The sequence below is a fragment of the Euprymna scolopes genome, chromosome 11, assembly GCF_053919585.1.
Source record: "Euprymna scolopes isolate OS-2025 chromosome 11, ASM5391958v1, whole genome shotgun sequence".
NCBI classification, from domain to species: Eukaryota; Metazoa; Mollusca; class Cephalopoda; order Sepiida; family Sepiolidae; genus Euprymna; species Euprymna scolopes.
In genome coordinates, this window is record NC_136492.1 from 105,333,811 (window position 1) to 105,349,988 (window position 16,178).

A 16,178-nucleotide genomic window follows, 5' to 3' on the forward strand; every position below is an offset into this window, starting at 1 on the left:
TCTCTCTCTCTCTCTCTCTCTCTCTCTCTCTTGCCTGACTACAATGGATCTACTGTTGTATAGATAACGGACAATGCTGGGAAAACATCGGATGTATTGCATACATGCAATTACAGATCCGGGCAAAACCAGATTTTAATCCGATTGCTGAGCAATGATGTTAACCTTATATTTCAATAGGAGAGCCAGAGTGATGAAACAATAAGAGAAAATATTTTAACTGGATTGGAATTGCTAAAAGTGCAAAGCAATAAAACAAATCAAAATTTCGATTAAGAAGAATATGAAAATATGAAAATAACCGAAGTCAAATTCCAATGTATGGAATTGCAATATAAAACATAAACAAAGGCACGAGTAAGAGAGAGAGAGAGAGAGAGAGAGAGAGAGAGAGAGAGAGAGAGAGAGAGAGAGAGAGAGCGACCAAACAGACTAAACATTTCTACCATTGTCCCAATCAACCACACTCCCGACCAACATACTGATCCAAATTCTCTTGCCGTACTATCACTGTAATGTAAAGAAAACTTTGTTGATTTGACAAGTTGTTTGTCTGATTAAAAAAAAAAACACGGCTATCAGCAAGTATATACTACGCGCACGCATTTTTTAAAAGTGTGACCAATAAATTATATACACCAACAATATAACACTATAATGTAAAATCTGACCAAACCCAACACAGAAGATTTGCTAAAAGCATTACACTTGCTCAGAATGGAGGTTATCCTGAGGATGAATTGGTTATGCTGGTATGGTCAAGTGAAATGTTTATCTTCCTGAATAAACTGTTGCAGAAGCATGAATGTCCTAAATTGCAGAAAGGTAGGAAGGTCAAGGAAAACGGGGAAGCAAGTGATTGGACAAGATCGCACAGTGTAATTTGGATACAGCTGATCCACTGAACCATGAGAACTTACTGGCAAAACAAACCGTTAATATACACATATTTTCATGACTATCTCATTCACACACACATAAACGCACACGGCACCAGCCGAAACAAATATATCTACTCAATTTCTCTTTGCAGACAAATCTTAGTTTCTTTGGACTTTACCAATTTTTTAATTTCCATTGTTTGGACATGTTATTGGATAAAATTAATTTTGTACGGATATACCAAAGTAATTGTTATGGTGTAAATGTTAGAAAGAATAACGAGAAGACTCGGAAACAGTGAAATGAATAATATATTAATATACAGAAACGATGTTAGTTGCGTGGGAACTCCGCTCAACTAAAGGACAAAGTAAACTTACAGCTGTCTCTCTTGGGTTCAGACTGCTGAAAGCAGAACCTGGTTACCGGAAGTGACGTCAGGAATAGTCTATTGTCAGAATCTGTAATGGTGCCAACCTAACGGTAATGATCAGTGGTTGTAGTTATAAAGCTCCCCAAAAGAGGAAAGATACTCTGCTCGATTTGTGGAAAAGGAGTCGAGTGCAAATCAGTGTTGTTGTGGTACTTATGGTCAGTCTTAAAAGTGGTCTTAGATCTGATGACTTCAGAGGAAAATTACACCTGGACAGTATGGAGAAATGTGTGCAGAACAGCAGCTGTTTCTTTTATTCACGAAACTTTATCAAAGTAGTAAAAATAATTGAGACAGACAGGCATAAAAAGACAAGAGTTGGTATTCTTCAGTTATATTTAAATGGTTGACTCCGCATGGTTTAAATATTTGACAAACCAAAAAATAGAAAAAATTCTTCCATAGAATTTTTTTTATTTATTTTTTAATTGACAACAGGTTATTATATTTACAACTATGACGACCACTTGTCACATTTAATCCAAAGCAAAACTCGGTTTTAAAAGTAGTCCATGCATCAATCACTCAACAGATCTCATTGTTCATGTTGCTTTTTGTGATATAGCATTTGAAACAAATCTTTGTGCAAAGGTTAGGGTTTGGGTGCATGCACACATCTCTATAAAAGGTTTTGGTTGTCCATCATGAAACAAATAGCAGAGTGTAGTATTTATTCTGATGCTACACTTAAGTTAATTTGTCCTGACTCTCTTATTGCACCACCTCCTTGTGGTGAGAGTCGGGCAACGGTTGGTAGACGTGATCATAGGAGTGGGATGAAACTGGTTGTTGAAATCGGCCGGCTATAAGTGTCAACACATCCTCCTATGGAGTAGGCGGAATTAGCAGTGGTTCCTAAACTCTAGAAGGATCTAGAACACTACTGCTCTTGTATCTGGCCGACTAAGTCTGCTGACGAGGGAGCCGTTCCCCTTCCTCTGTCATAGTGGTCGTGAGTCTGCTACTGGTCGCAGGTCAACCCAACACTGGCGACATGCTCACACAGAGGAGCTCAATCAGGAGCGGGATGGTGCTCTGAAGATGATGTACGATTCCACGCTTGTGAAGCTGAGTTGAGGGATCGTTGTCAGATGAAAGTGGAGATGTACGCTGTAATTTCACCAATTTTAGGTCACCCTTCAGAAGCAGTGAAAAGACGCCTATATCAACTGTCTAAGCAGGATTCTCCTGTGAGTGCATGCTTTTAATAATAAATAAATTAGCAAGAAGACCCAGAAGAATGAGGAACCCTATCTTATTTTGTACCCACAATATGTACTAAACAGGCATTCATCCTAGGTGGATTGAACCAGCTTCCCCCAAAGAGAAAATATCTAGAGAATATCCAATTCGTGTATATATTCCGGTCAGGGTAAATAATGACGCTATGTTTTTGTGTCGACGTCTTTCTACGTATGGTGCCTGGTATTCCCAAATGGTCATCCACCTGGTACTGATATAGGTCAATGTTAACTTCAATGATCTAACGAGAACTAGTGCTTCAACATAATTGAGCCGTACATCCAGTCTACAGCATTATATTATTTTTTTTATTCTTATTTTTGGATCAAATGGATTTTAGGCACTCTAACACAACGCCCATACGGAAAGGATAGATTTATGTTTACATCAGTTGTTTTCACTCCGGTTACTCGTGCACTCACATTGAACTTGCAAGCAAGCGGATGATAGTCCAAACTTTTTTTTTATTATTATTTATTTAAACTAGTTTGTGTTGCTTCTTTTTTCATATTTATTTTAAGAAAAAAAAAATAGATCACAAAATTTTTTTTTCTTCTGTGAACGAAATATATAAACAAACGAAATAACATTTAAACATACATAATTGTATGCAAACAAATAAAATCGCACACACTTCGCTGAATTTTAGTTGCAAAGCAACCAGTGTCAACCGAAATATTGCCTTTTCATATGTGCTTTGTTTTGGGGTGCCTGCCTTAAATCCATTTTTTTATTTATTTATTTTTATTTTATTACGCTCAATTTTTTAGAGCCGAACCATCGACGTATTCAGAATTGACTGAATGGATTTAAGTAAAGCGGTATCAATTGAAATCAATTTCAGTAAATTTATCATCTTTAAGGCACACTCAGCGTTTCCTGGAAATAAATGAGAACGCATGTGTACTCTTGTTCAAGCCTGGGACCCCTTACTGACATTTCTATTTTAATTTTATAATTTCTATACTTATATTATTATATTTATGTTTATAATTTTTATACTTATATTATTATATACTATATATATAACTTGTAAGTTATAAAAAATTTAAAAAAATCAAAATGTTGTATTGCCTTTTATAGATGTCAAGTAGGATTACAGATTGTGTAATCTAAAGTCCAAATAAATATCATTATCAATATTTATAATACAATCCCAACCAAATAAAGAAAGCTCAATATACGAGATAGAGCAATAATATAAATGGAAATTCTGAATTAAACTTATGTAAAATTACAGCAAAATTTATTGTTTGACAAAGGAGTACAAATAATTATTAAAGTTTTTCTTAATCCATGAATTTTTAATTAATGGCTCATCTCATCAAAGGAAATTCTATTAGTAGTATAGACCTGGGTAATAAATTTTGCTTATTAGCAAATAAATTGAAAATAAAATTTGAAATTATAGTGTAGAAAAGATACTACATGGTTGAAAGAATGAGGATAGTGAAATAGTTGTAAAATCCACAGCAATAAATATTGGTATATTCAAGAATGAATTGCGTTTTTTTAATACATATTAGAGTCTGGAATGGTAAATATTTGAAGAGTTTGGAATGCTAAATATTTGAAGATCAAAGTCATGCATATGAGGTAATTCATTATCTATTTTGCTAATAACATTTCCTCCGAGAGATGATCCATTCACTGAAAATCTATGGATTAAGGAAAAAAACTTTAAAAATTATTTGTACTCCTTGTTAAACACTAAATTGTGTTGTAATTCTACATAATTTAACTCATAATTTCCATTTATATATATTATGATTTCCCGACCTTTTTTCGCAAACTCCCCCCCTATAGCACTCAGATACCTACTACTGCCTCCTCCCAACGTGCATCCTTACATAATAATGTTAGTACATAATTAAAGTGAAAATAAATGAATATTCATAAAGTTGATTCAATAAAATTCTACTCTCTCGATCGAATGGGAAAAGTAAATCAAGTGGGTCCATTAATAAATCCTAGCATTGCTCAAACAATAATCAATAATCAATAAATATCAAAATAATAATCACAGGAATCACCAATCAATGTGCAGATTGTTGTTGATGATCAGCAACAAGTTTTGGAATATTTGGTTCCATATTTGATAGAAAATTTCTTAGATCACCCCGTTTCACTACATTCATTCAGTTTCTATTCCAAGGACTCATAAGAAGCTTTGTCAAAATTACAGGGTGTGTTTCTTGAATTAATTTTTCCAATTAAAAATAAGTGTGATGCAATCAATTTCCATACGAATTGTGAATCCCAAAGAAAATGGGTTGAGAAAATTCTAATGATGTTACTAAAATCTTTCAGTCTTTCACTGCCACCTAAAGAATCTCAAAGACCCTGTAGCAGACGAAAATTGCAACAAACACAAGCAAGAGCGAAATCTCGCGGCTGGAAATTTTGAATACACTTCCTTCTTGGCTTGTCCAATCAGAAGCCAGCTCTCAGTCATTTGACTGAGTTTATAAAAGGTTAAACCGGCAACACACTCTCTCTTTCTTCCTAGATCTGGAACTGACAACTCCATGTGGAATGGACCCGCCGGCCACAACTTCTCTCTCTGGACTCAACAGAATTAACCTGACCTTTGGGCTCGCGGTTCAACTAAGACGTGAATACAAACAAGCCAACATGGTTATCTCTGCACACGAACTTCCATGCGGTACACTTTCTTATCCTACAGGACTGTCTCTAATCATTTGTGACACGTTTCCACTACTACTTTCAACACACACACACATGAACACTCCTTCTCTTTCAACAGGCCTGTCTAATCTTTAATCTACGTCTCCACACAGAAACATTTTCCTTAAACGTACTAACAAAGATGACCAATAAAGCCATTTATTAAATGTAAGAATAAAACATAAGAGAAATTCTTGTCTTCGCCACTTCATTTCTACAACCCCTTATATGATAAATTTGGCAATCGCCCATCTGAAGTCTCATAACGTCACTCTGGTAGGCGGTACGGACCTCACTAGTAAACCCTGATATATATATATATATATATATATATATATATATATATATATATATATATATATATATATATATATATATATATATATATTCTAGTAGTTCAGCCCGGCTTTACTCAGGCCCTGTGTACTGTTCATAACTTTATGTGCATATATATATATATATATATATATATATATATATATATATATATATATATATATATATATATATATATATATCACATGTTCCGTCAAACAAAAGTTAGCAAGTAAAAAACAGCCAGATAAACCCATTTCAAGTATTAAGGGGAATTAAGAGAGAAAATAACAAGTAAGACAACACCCCACCTTAAATTTATTTCCATAATTATACGTTTCCTTTTTTATTTCTTATTTCAACTTCACCGCTTGAAGAGTTATTTTAAATGAGTATAAATATTTAGGTGAACATTGATGGAGAATAATTTTTCTCATAACTTTTAGGGTGTACACTCATTATATCCGGTACCAAACAGAAAGGAAAAGACTAGTGACGATTAAGAAGTAGACAAGAATAAACGAGCAGAACAGTCTCCCCCTCTGCCAACCTTTGCCTGCCTTCTCTACCCACGCAGATGTTATGCTCAGATTGGTCTGAGAAGATATCTGCGAGTCAAACACTAAAAGGAGAGGAAATTGAAATTCTCGGATACGAGAAATCGGTCGACATCACTCATTATGAATAATTAGTTAAATCAAGCATCATGAATCAATATTTGAAGATATTAAGGAGTTTATGCATAAAATGTTTTATCAGAAAATGACTGGATTCAATACTCTGGAATGCAGTAAAACAAAACGTAAACCCAATAAGTTTCGAAATGAAAAAGTATGTCCATTGGATTTCTAGGCAGATGGAAGCTAACAAAAAAATCGTGCAGCTGAGTTTATTGGAGGTCAAATAAAGATGTTGTCAGCATTTTAAAGCATCTGCTCCATCAATCCCACAATTCCCACATGCTCCTCCCACACCTACTCCTGCACCAAGTATTATTGTACAATAGATGCCTTTACCCTGTGGACAGTTTGCCTGTGAAAATAGTTCTGATTAAATGCCTCTACTGGCTTTTGTCTGCAGATTACAGAGGATTAAGAGTAACAAGTTTTAGAAGTGGTGAAACTGCTGAATGAAACACAAACTTCTTTTTCATTTTTTTTTTTTCGTTATTGTCGCAGTTCACACTTACCCAACAAGCATTTTCTTTTTAAATAAAAATTTATAATAGTTTTATAATAGTTACTGATAACCAAAATCACTTGTAATTTTTCTCCATCCTTCCTGAATACTTGTTTAGTCTAATTATATTCTCATACCCTTCTATCTATTTAGTATCTGTCAGTTTGAAGCCGAACTATACTAGTACTGCTATTAAATTACACTATTGTACTATTTTTAAAGCTCAGTTCGGTTTATTATACACAATGAAGTTGTCACTCTAAAGAAAATAACACTGCAGCTTTATTTTAAAACTTTTATTGGAAAAATCAATCCAGGTAATTTTATTATGTGGTAGAGCTGACATTTATTCAATGTAGCCACCTTCAGCCTCAATCACCACCTTGATATGGGTTTGGACCTGGGAGCATGCCTTTTCCACAAGCGCCAGTGGGGGGCGAATATGGTTGTGATCAGGCTGGCTTTGGTGTTGTGGGAGATCATGTTGGTGATGTTGTCGACATATAACCAAACGAAGTAGTCCAGTGGGTTCAGGTCAGAGGAAGGAGGTGATGGCCAGTGAGAGAAGTGTACTGAAGCCATCTTGGGTCTCTTTGGACTTATTAGCTGGCGCCAAGTCCTGTTGCCACACCCAGGGTCTACCAGTGGCCACCTGATTGCACCAGGGGATCACCACACTCTTTAGAACATCCAGGTACACCTTGGTTGACTTTCAAGCCGACTTCGAAGGTGTGAGGTGGCATAAAGTGACCCTCACTTGAAACCACACCAAAGACCATAACTGTGGCTGGAAACTTTGTTTTCATCACCCTGTTATTTGTGGCAATACAGTGATGCATTTTGAGGGTGCTGGCAATGGTCCTGTTGTCATAACTTGATTCGGTAAAGAACATGAGTTGTACTGCAGCGCATCTCCGTTCTCGCTCGTTGAACATTCTGTCACTTTCAGACATGATAGAAGGCTCCGATTGCTCTTGGGATTTATACACAACTGGCCAACTAGTAGATGGTCTGCAACAAAAAATGAAAACCAGTTTTCATGTCGTCTTTTCTATGGCCACAATTTTATCATTCAACCCGTATTATTTCAGACTAATGTACTCAATTCAAAGGGGGGGTAATGTAATATTTGCTATCTTGCCATACTATCCTCCCAAGTATTACCTTCCCTTTTTTTAAGAGAAAGTAGTGTAGTATCTGTCTTGTAGGTACAATATCTTCTGGGAATTACCTTCCCATTTGTGGGGAAAGAAGTAATATAGTATTTGTTCTGTCATCATGATACCCCCTTCTATGCATTTCCTCCTCCTTTTTTTTTTTTTGGAAGAGTTGTAGTGCAGTATATGTTCTGTTTCTATGTTGCCATCTGCTGAGGTTAGCAAAAATGTGTGACCAGAGGGAGCATATATATATGCTAGTATATATACACTTGTCATTTCCATTTGTTTGTTTGAGGGTCTGCCAGCTTCCAGTAGGGATCAACTTGTCCTTTAGATTTCGTTTGACGGTGTCACAAAACCTGAGCTTAGGTCTGCCTATGCCTCATACCCCATCCTCCAGTTGTGAAAACAGTATCTGTTTTGGTAGTCAGGAGTTCTCCATTCTGTTTACATGCCCGGCCCATCTCAGGTTTTTCCGGATGAGCAGTTCATACATGCGTTCAATTTGTATATAAAATGTGATTGCTAAACAGAATAAATAGACACGTTTGAATAATGGAAGTATTTCTGTTTTAGTCTTATACAGTGGTTGACTTACCCTGTGCAGAAATCCTGGGGAAATTTTCAATTTTTTGCAGGGTTGTTTTATAGTTCCGTTTTAATTTTGCTGGCTGAAAAAAAAACAAATAATAAAAAAAATGATCCATATATATTAAAGGCAAAAGTGGCACACACGTTTTTGTATGTCTGCAAAAGGCTTTTTTTTTGGGGGGGGGGTTCTTGACCACGTTACTATTTTTTTAAACTTTCCTTATACTCCCGAGATTATAATATCTATGATTTGCGAACGGACATCGTCTCTACATTTATTTTGATTGACTTTTATAAAATTTTCATTATTCCATCCTTTTGCGTGTTTGTTCGTCTTTTTCATATAAAAGCGAAACTAATCAGAGCAAAGTAGACCACCTGGCTTTTTGGCTGGGACCTCCAGAAAGGCAATTAGCTTTGATCAATGTTGGAGAAACCCTCCATATCAAACAATTGCTTTTCATTTGGAGAGCTCCCCCTTTTTGGGAGGAGCTGGTTTTCCCCAACATCTTGGGGAAGCAAAATACGGCAGAAACTGGCCTGCAGCCAACATTCATTTCTGCGCCTGTGTGAAATTTGAATGCTCTTCACTTTCTCTCACATCTTAGCGTAGAGGTAAGATGTCAGCTTTTCTTTCACTTTCTTTTCTGCCTTTGCCTTACGGGTTCAAGCCTGCTTGCCTAATACCACTTTTTTCTCTTTTACACCTCTAAACACCTGGGCAACGCCAGGCAACCCCGCTAGTTAAAAATAAAAGAAAAAGCAAATTCAATAAAACAAATTATTTCTGATAGCATCCTATCCAGGGTAAGTTCGATAGCATCTGTCTGAGGAGTGTACTGTTATACAGCAGTGGATGTTGGGCCCTCATTCAGTCCTGACTGCAGCACAATGACAAATCCGTGAGTGTATGGATCTACAATACACCATAATCACGTTGACACACTGGTTCCCGCTGGATCACCGGTTAAACAATGTGTAGGTGCTGTATATGCTCTCCGCTTATCTCGGCATTGTTTCTAGTCGTCCTGGATTTCTCCTTGCCACTGGACCCAAACAGGATAGGTGTGGTTAGAAATTGCGCAACCCTTGCCTCACAATTACATGCGCAGGGGGTATCCTTTGTCTTTTGAGACTAAACGGAGGCATCGAACGATGGATCTACAAAGTGAAATCTGACCAAAACAAACGGAAAAGGTCAGAGGATTTGCTGAAACCATTATAATTGTCCAGCATGGAGGTTATGAATCGAATATGTTCATCCTTTTGAATTAACCGTAGCAGGATCACGGATATTTTAAAACGCAGGAAAGTTGGAAGCAAGTGATTGGACAAGATCCAAAGAGTGTGAATTTGAAGACTGCTGATCTGTGAAACCGTGAAAATTTGAGAGTGAATTTGCATAATATGAGAAAATATCTGAACCTTGAACAAGGAAATAGTGATACTAAATGAATAGAAGAAGAAGAAGAAGAAGAAGAAGAAGAAGAAGAAGAAGAAGAAGAAGAAGAAGAAGAAGAAGAAGAAGAAAAAGAAAAAGAAGAAGAAATTCTTAATTATTCTCTTGCATTCTGCTTTAAATTGAGAAATGGTCCAGAATCCTTAAAGGGAAGAAACATGGTGATCGGTTAAAAATCAGATTATAGACAAGCAGCAAAGAGGAACAAACTGTTTGATGACTCACTCTGATAAACATCGAGATTTCTTTAATGCGAGGTCAATTAATTATCGAAATAAGTTGCCAGGATTGATCCAACCCAACTCACCAGTTCAAAGGATTTTCTGAAATCACTACACTTGTCCAGCGTGAAGGTTATCCTGAGCATGAATCGATTACTCTGGTATGATCATGTGAAACGTTCATCCTTCTAAATAAACTGTTATGGAAGCATGAATCTCAGGAGGGTTGGTCGGCGATGGAAAACTTAGAACCAAATGATTAGACAGAGTGGAATTTAAATCATATATATCCTTTTTACAAAGGAATCACCACTTATCTTGATAAGAAGCCACTCGAGGATAAGGATTAAAGAGCAAACAGTCATCAAAAGGACAGTATCATAGCAATCGTTAGAAGTGTAAATTTGGTAAATTGAATTACTTAAGGGGAACGGCTCATCAAGAACTTGTTTACATTGGACTTGAAGGCTATATAAATTAAAAAACTGCAATAAATATAAATAAATCGAATCTATTTATGCTATATTTAAAATCAACTTGCTAGATATAATGAGTGCAAACGCATGAACGAGAAAATCTGTTATTAGATCTACAGCAGATGTGCTTACGGTTATATCTCATAGGATTAGCGAATCTCTCGACGGAGACTTCCTTTCTAGGGCAATTGCTCTTGATATATCAAAGGCCTTTGATAGGGTATGGCATAAATGTCTACTTCACAAGATCTCCAGCTATTTATTTATTGCTGGAAATGTCTTTTCAATTATTAAATCATTTCTCTCTGATAGGTTCATAAGAGTAGTGGTTGATGGGCAGAAATCAGAAGCTCATAGTATTAATGCTGGTCCCTCAGGGGTCCATCCTGGGTCCAACTCTCTTTCTGATCTGCATTAATAATCTTCCAAATCACATCCTTACATCATTTGTGGACATTTATGCTGATGACACTACCATCTATGGCAGCACATGAAAGGCCGTAAATGACCAAGTTCTCTCTGAGTCTCTCTCTCCTCTGATATTGAAAACATGGTACAACTGATCCCTGTAGAAGGGGGTAAGGGAAAAGTGATTAAATGAATAGAAGAAAAAGAAGAAGAAAAGAAGAAGAAGAAGAAATTCTAAATTATTCTCAATTTGTATAATTGAATGCAAGAATCTGCTTCATCATCAATCATTCAGAATCTTTAAAGAAAATAAATATGGTCATCTGATAATAAGGAGAATGAGATTAAAGACAAATGAAAAAATAAAAAAATGTTTTAAAGTGTAACAATGTGCATATGAATGTGTGGGTGGGAAAATATCAGCAGCAGCGAAGGATGGCTGGCTTGCGAAGAGATTAGCAGTAGCAGTAGCCGAAAAACGCGCATATACAAATCAGGAAGTGTGCGCAAGTTGACATGGCAAGGAAAATAGAAAAAGGACACCACATGCTCGAGAGGAAAGTTAACATCAAAGACAATAGCCATGTCAAGTCGAGAACGAGAATCGGCCGGCTGTGGCGTGGGGAAAGAAAAATATCAGGCTAGATGGACATGTGGCAGCGAGAGATTTTTTAAATGGCGTCGAGACAGGAGAGTAACACATAATAGAAAAAAAGATTTTTATTTATTTATTTCCTATGTTTGTTTGTTTGTGTGTTTGTTTCTGTGTTTTTTGTTTGTTTGTTTGTTTGTTTGTGCCTGTGACATTACGTTACAAAAGGGGACAAACAGTTTGATTGCTCACTTTAATAAACATTGAGATTTCTTTAAGGAGAGATGAATTAATCATCTAAACAATTTATCAAGATATATCAAAATACAGGGTGACCCCCAAAAAACGAGCCCCAACTCTAATTAGGCCCCGTTTCTTAGTGTTTTATTCGAATGAAATGAAACTTTGGTCATAACTAGTTTATTATATTCAAAACATCACATCAAAACATAAGGGTCTTTGGTCTTTTTTTCTCCGTTCTACAGCATATGTTCTAGATGACCTCCATTTAGCTTTTGATTTTTTTTTGGGGGGGGGGGAGTCACCCTGTATAAATAATATAGATGGTTTCTAAACTAATATGAAACGATTTCATGAACACGATAAAATTATAACATTTACCTTCCTCGAGTTCACCAGAGGAAAATGGGACTTGAATCAAATTATGATCCATCTATTACTGTCTCTCTATATATAAAGTTGTAGTTTCTGTTTGCTACTGGTTTGTTCATGTACACCACCTATACTTTTGGAGATTCTATTACCTATATATGCCTGTCTGTCTGTCTGTGTACATTTCCCTACGCAATAACTCTGTCAATGTTTAGTCTACAGACTCGAAATTTGATATACAGGGTACTGAGAATTGGGAAAATCGATGTGATCGGGTTTCGGCTAGAAATTTGGCTGTTAAGGGGTCAAAGTTCAACGATTTGATCTTTGAGAACTCTACCAAACTCCTCCGACAATTTTGTGTCTAAACACTTAACATTTTTGATATAGATTCCTTGTGCATGGATCTAATTTAATAACTCGATTTGAGCCCAAAACAATAAATTTTAAGGGGTCATAATAGGGGTCCAAGTTAAAAAAAATTGACCGTTTTTTTCTTTTTTTTTTTTTTTTGGCTCAGCATACACCTTCAAACACCCGGGCAACGCCGGGCACTCATGCTAGTATATCTATAAAAGTAAGAATGTGTGTATGTGTGAGGATATTTCTCAACCTATATACTCAACGATTTTTTGATCTACAGACTTAAAACATGACAACTTCCTTATGTTAAGTATAAGTTGGTTTGAAAACACATTTTAAAGTGTTTTTTAAGCTGGTCTAATGATTATCGTGCTTGACTCAATGTCTTTAGATTTTGGTTTCGATCTCAGCTCGAGTATTTTTTTTTACTTACAAGAAATGAACTGTTTAGAAAGAAACAATACGCGCATGCACATGTCTCAAGTTCTTTCTATTTTTTTTACTTCGTTTTTTTAAAGGAATTTAACGTTACGTTTTATATCTATGGTATTTCTATTTATAATAAAGAAGAATTCTGCATTTATTTAAAAAATAATATTTATGTGTATTTTACGACCGGGCAACGCTAGTAACATATAAGAATGAAGAAGGTATGTTTTCTACAAGGGAGTCTCTGCTTATCAAGGAGGATGGTCCCTCAAGGATAAGGATTAATAAATGTCAGGTGGTTAATGAGATAACTGTAATGATTAGTATTGGTGGAAATTGGGTAAAGTTTGATTATTTGAGAAGATAGTTGAACAAGAATTTGTTTACATTGGACTTAAAAGCAACTATGTTATACTTAGCTGGGAAGCAGCCCTGCGGTCCCACAGGCAGACAGTTCTAGGAAAGAAACTTTATTCATGGAATTTGCGTTTAGTTTTCGGCACAGATGAACTAGGGGAAATTGGTGGTAGTAGTTGTAAACGAGTACTGTGAATGTTTTACAGGAAAAGGGAACATACATTGAAAGCTCAGTCGAGCACCTGCCATAAAAATTACGATAGAACAGAGATAGACTCGCAAAGTTTCTTCTGTAAGTACAAGGTTGTAAGGAGGAGAAAGGGACATCACCTACTAGATTTCAAAGCCGATTTTAAACCCTGTTAAGGAAGAAAAGGATATTTCGTGCACCTCCTGCCGAGATGTGGCAACAGCACTCCATCTTAAGAAGTATTTGCCTTTTATACAGATGGAGTATTGTGTCGGAAATAAGATACCTTTTAGAGCAGTAGAATGATGCAAGCATTTTTCCAGCGACCTTGGCAACAGATTTGATGTAGGTCTTCTATTTCAGGTAAGGAGTGAAGGTCACTTCCGGGAGCTAGTCAAAGAAGTGTGCTTCTTCAAGATGAGAACCATTCATTTCAATTGAAGATCAGAGTGTTGATAGTGAAAAGATAAAAGCTTGGTTTTCAATACATTAAAATTAACCAGCCATATTTTACCCCATTCTTTTACCCCATTTTTTTTTTACCCCATTACATCACGTTTTCAAGGTCAGAGGAGAAAGACAGAAAAATCTTGATCATTATTGAGTTTAAAAGACATGGGGTTCTTCATTCAGTCCGGACAACGCCATGTCTTCCTACTAGTTAATAGGTCAAATTTTAAACAATAAAAGGCAAGCTATAGAATTGCATAAAATTTGAATTAAAAAGAATAAAAGGTAAACCCAATCAAACCACAAATAAGACACCTTCAATTCAATGACACTTGTTTTCCCTACTTTTTTCATTAATCAAGTTTAGACAATGGTTTCTCATTGTTTACCAAACTATCAAGTCAAGTGGATTTTGAATTTATTAAGTGTTTGGGTTAGCCTGAAGACGAATTAATCCCCTGAGAATTTAATTATAGGCTACAAGTCTGATGGAGTATACACACACACACACACACACACACACACACACACACACACACTAGTAGCACCAATGAAAAGTTGAAAAAGGCAAGACACTCCCAATCTCATCCAGGGTGTCCCAAAATTAAAACCATATTCTTTATGCTGATTTTTATTTAAAAATGGATAGTTAATTTTGGGACACTGTTTTATATATTTGCATCAGTGTTGCTTTAGGGTTAATTAAGAGTTTATTTTATCTATCTCTATTCCATTTATTCTGTGTTATAATATTGAAGTTTCAAATAGAATAACCCGTTATAGTTGAAAGCGAATATGGGACGCTGAAAATATTAATTATAAGTTAACTTCTTTCGTTATGTCTAAATATTCAGTACACAAAGTTAAGACGCCGGAAGTGAACTCGGTTTATCTTAATATTAAATGGAAGTCAGTAAACATGAAACGAAATACGAAACAATATGGAAATAATTTATTTAAAAAATATATTTTAGTTTTAACACTTGTGTTATGAAAAACTAATGAGAATTTTTATTATTTACATTTCTATTAACGGCGTCTTTTTGAAATAATATATTTATGTCTTTCACAAGTTTTATCACAGAATTTTGTCGTAGATAATGTATGAAAGTTTTTTTTATTAACACTTCTTGTGTTATGAAAATATAAATTATTTAAAACATTTGTATAAAAAAGTTTCTTAAATTGAATAAATAAAATTTTGTCATAAATAACGTACTACTTTTTTGAAATAAAGTATTTCCATATGAATATATTTTAAATATTAAAAACATTATAGAAATGTAAAAAAAATAAAAGTTTATCATTTTTTTTTATTGTTTCATGATAAAAACAAGATTTTCGTGTTTCGTTTCATGCTTAGTGATTTTCATTCCATATTTATGTAAATCGAGTCCACTTTTGGCGTCTTAACTTTGCGTACTGAATTTTTCAATGTAACCCTATATTTTGTGAATATTGCATGTGTTATTTAATTATCAATTTAATAAATAATATTGAACATTCAATGTTCGTATAACTATCCGACATTGATGAATGCAAGAAAATTCTGCTCTTATCCCTGGTCCCTTTATAAGTAATTTTAGTCAATCTTGTTTTAGTGTTAGTTCAGAATTTATTTGATCTGTCACTACTTCATTTATTTCATTTTATAATATTAAAGTTTGAAATAGAATAACAAATTAGAAACTATGTTTCTGAATGTTTTAGCTGAGGATTGATATATTCATAGTCTTCTCATGAAGATTAAATCATATGGTATTACTGGACAAATACTTAACATAATCAAATCTTTCAAATCTTCCTAATCAAATTCAGTATAACCCCGGGATACGGTGGCCCTACGATACGGTTTTTTAGGTTACTATGTGGAATACAATGTTTTTTCAGACCCTGGTTACGGTATTTGCTCCGCCTGACGGTGTTATTTATAATGTTATTTGATTATATAGATATGTATTATATACTGTACTGTATTTTGTTACTAATTTTTAATGCCATATTCCGGGGTTCTATGTAAGAGAAAAATCCAAGTTGTTCTTGATGGTTTTACTTTAAAACAACATTATATAAATGCAGCTGTGCCTTAGTGGTCAATCCTTGGACTTTCATTATTCCTCTTATTCATAAA

At 35.1% G+C, this 16,178-nt stretch overlaps 1 protein-coding gene across 3 annotated transcripts in view; it reads right to left on the reverse strand.

Moving 5' to 3' along the window:
* The window catches only part of LOC145288034 (uncharacterized), a 164,468-nt gene that overhangs the window by 63,182 nt on the left and 85,108 nt on the right, over window positions 1-16,178 (reverse strand). For 2 of the 3 annotated variants that reach the window (XM_080136047.1, XM_080136048.1), the window contains exon 2: window positions 8,498-8,570. The exons of the other annotated variant lie outside the window; for it this stretch is intronic. The gene's annotated coding sequence lies outside the window, so the exon portion shown is untranslated. The remainder of the gene's footprint in view (window positions 1-8,497; window positions 8,571-16,178) is intronic. 3 annotated transcript variants of the gene reach the window in all.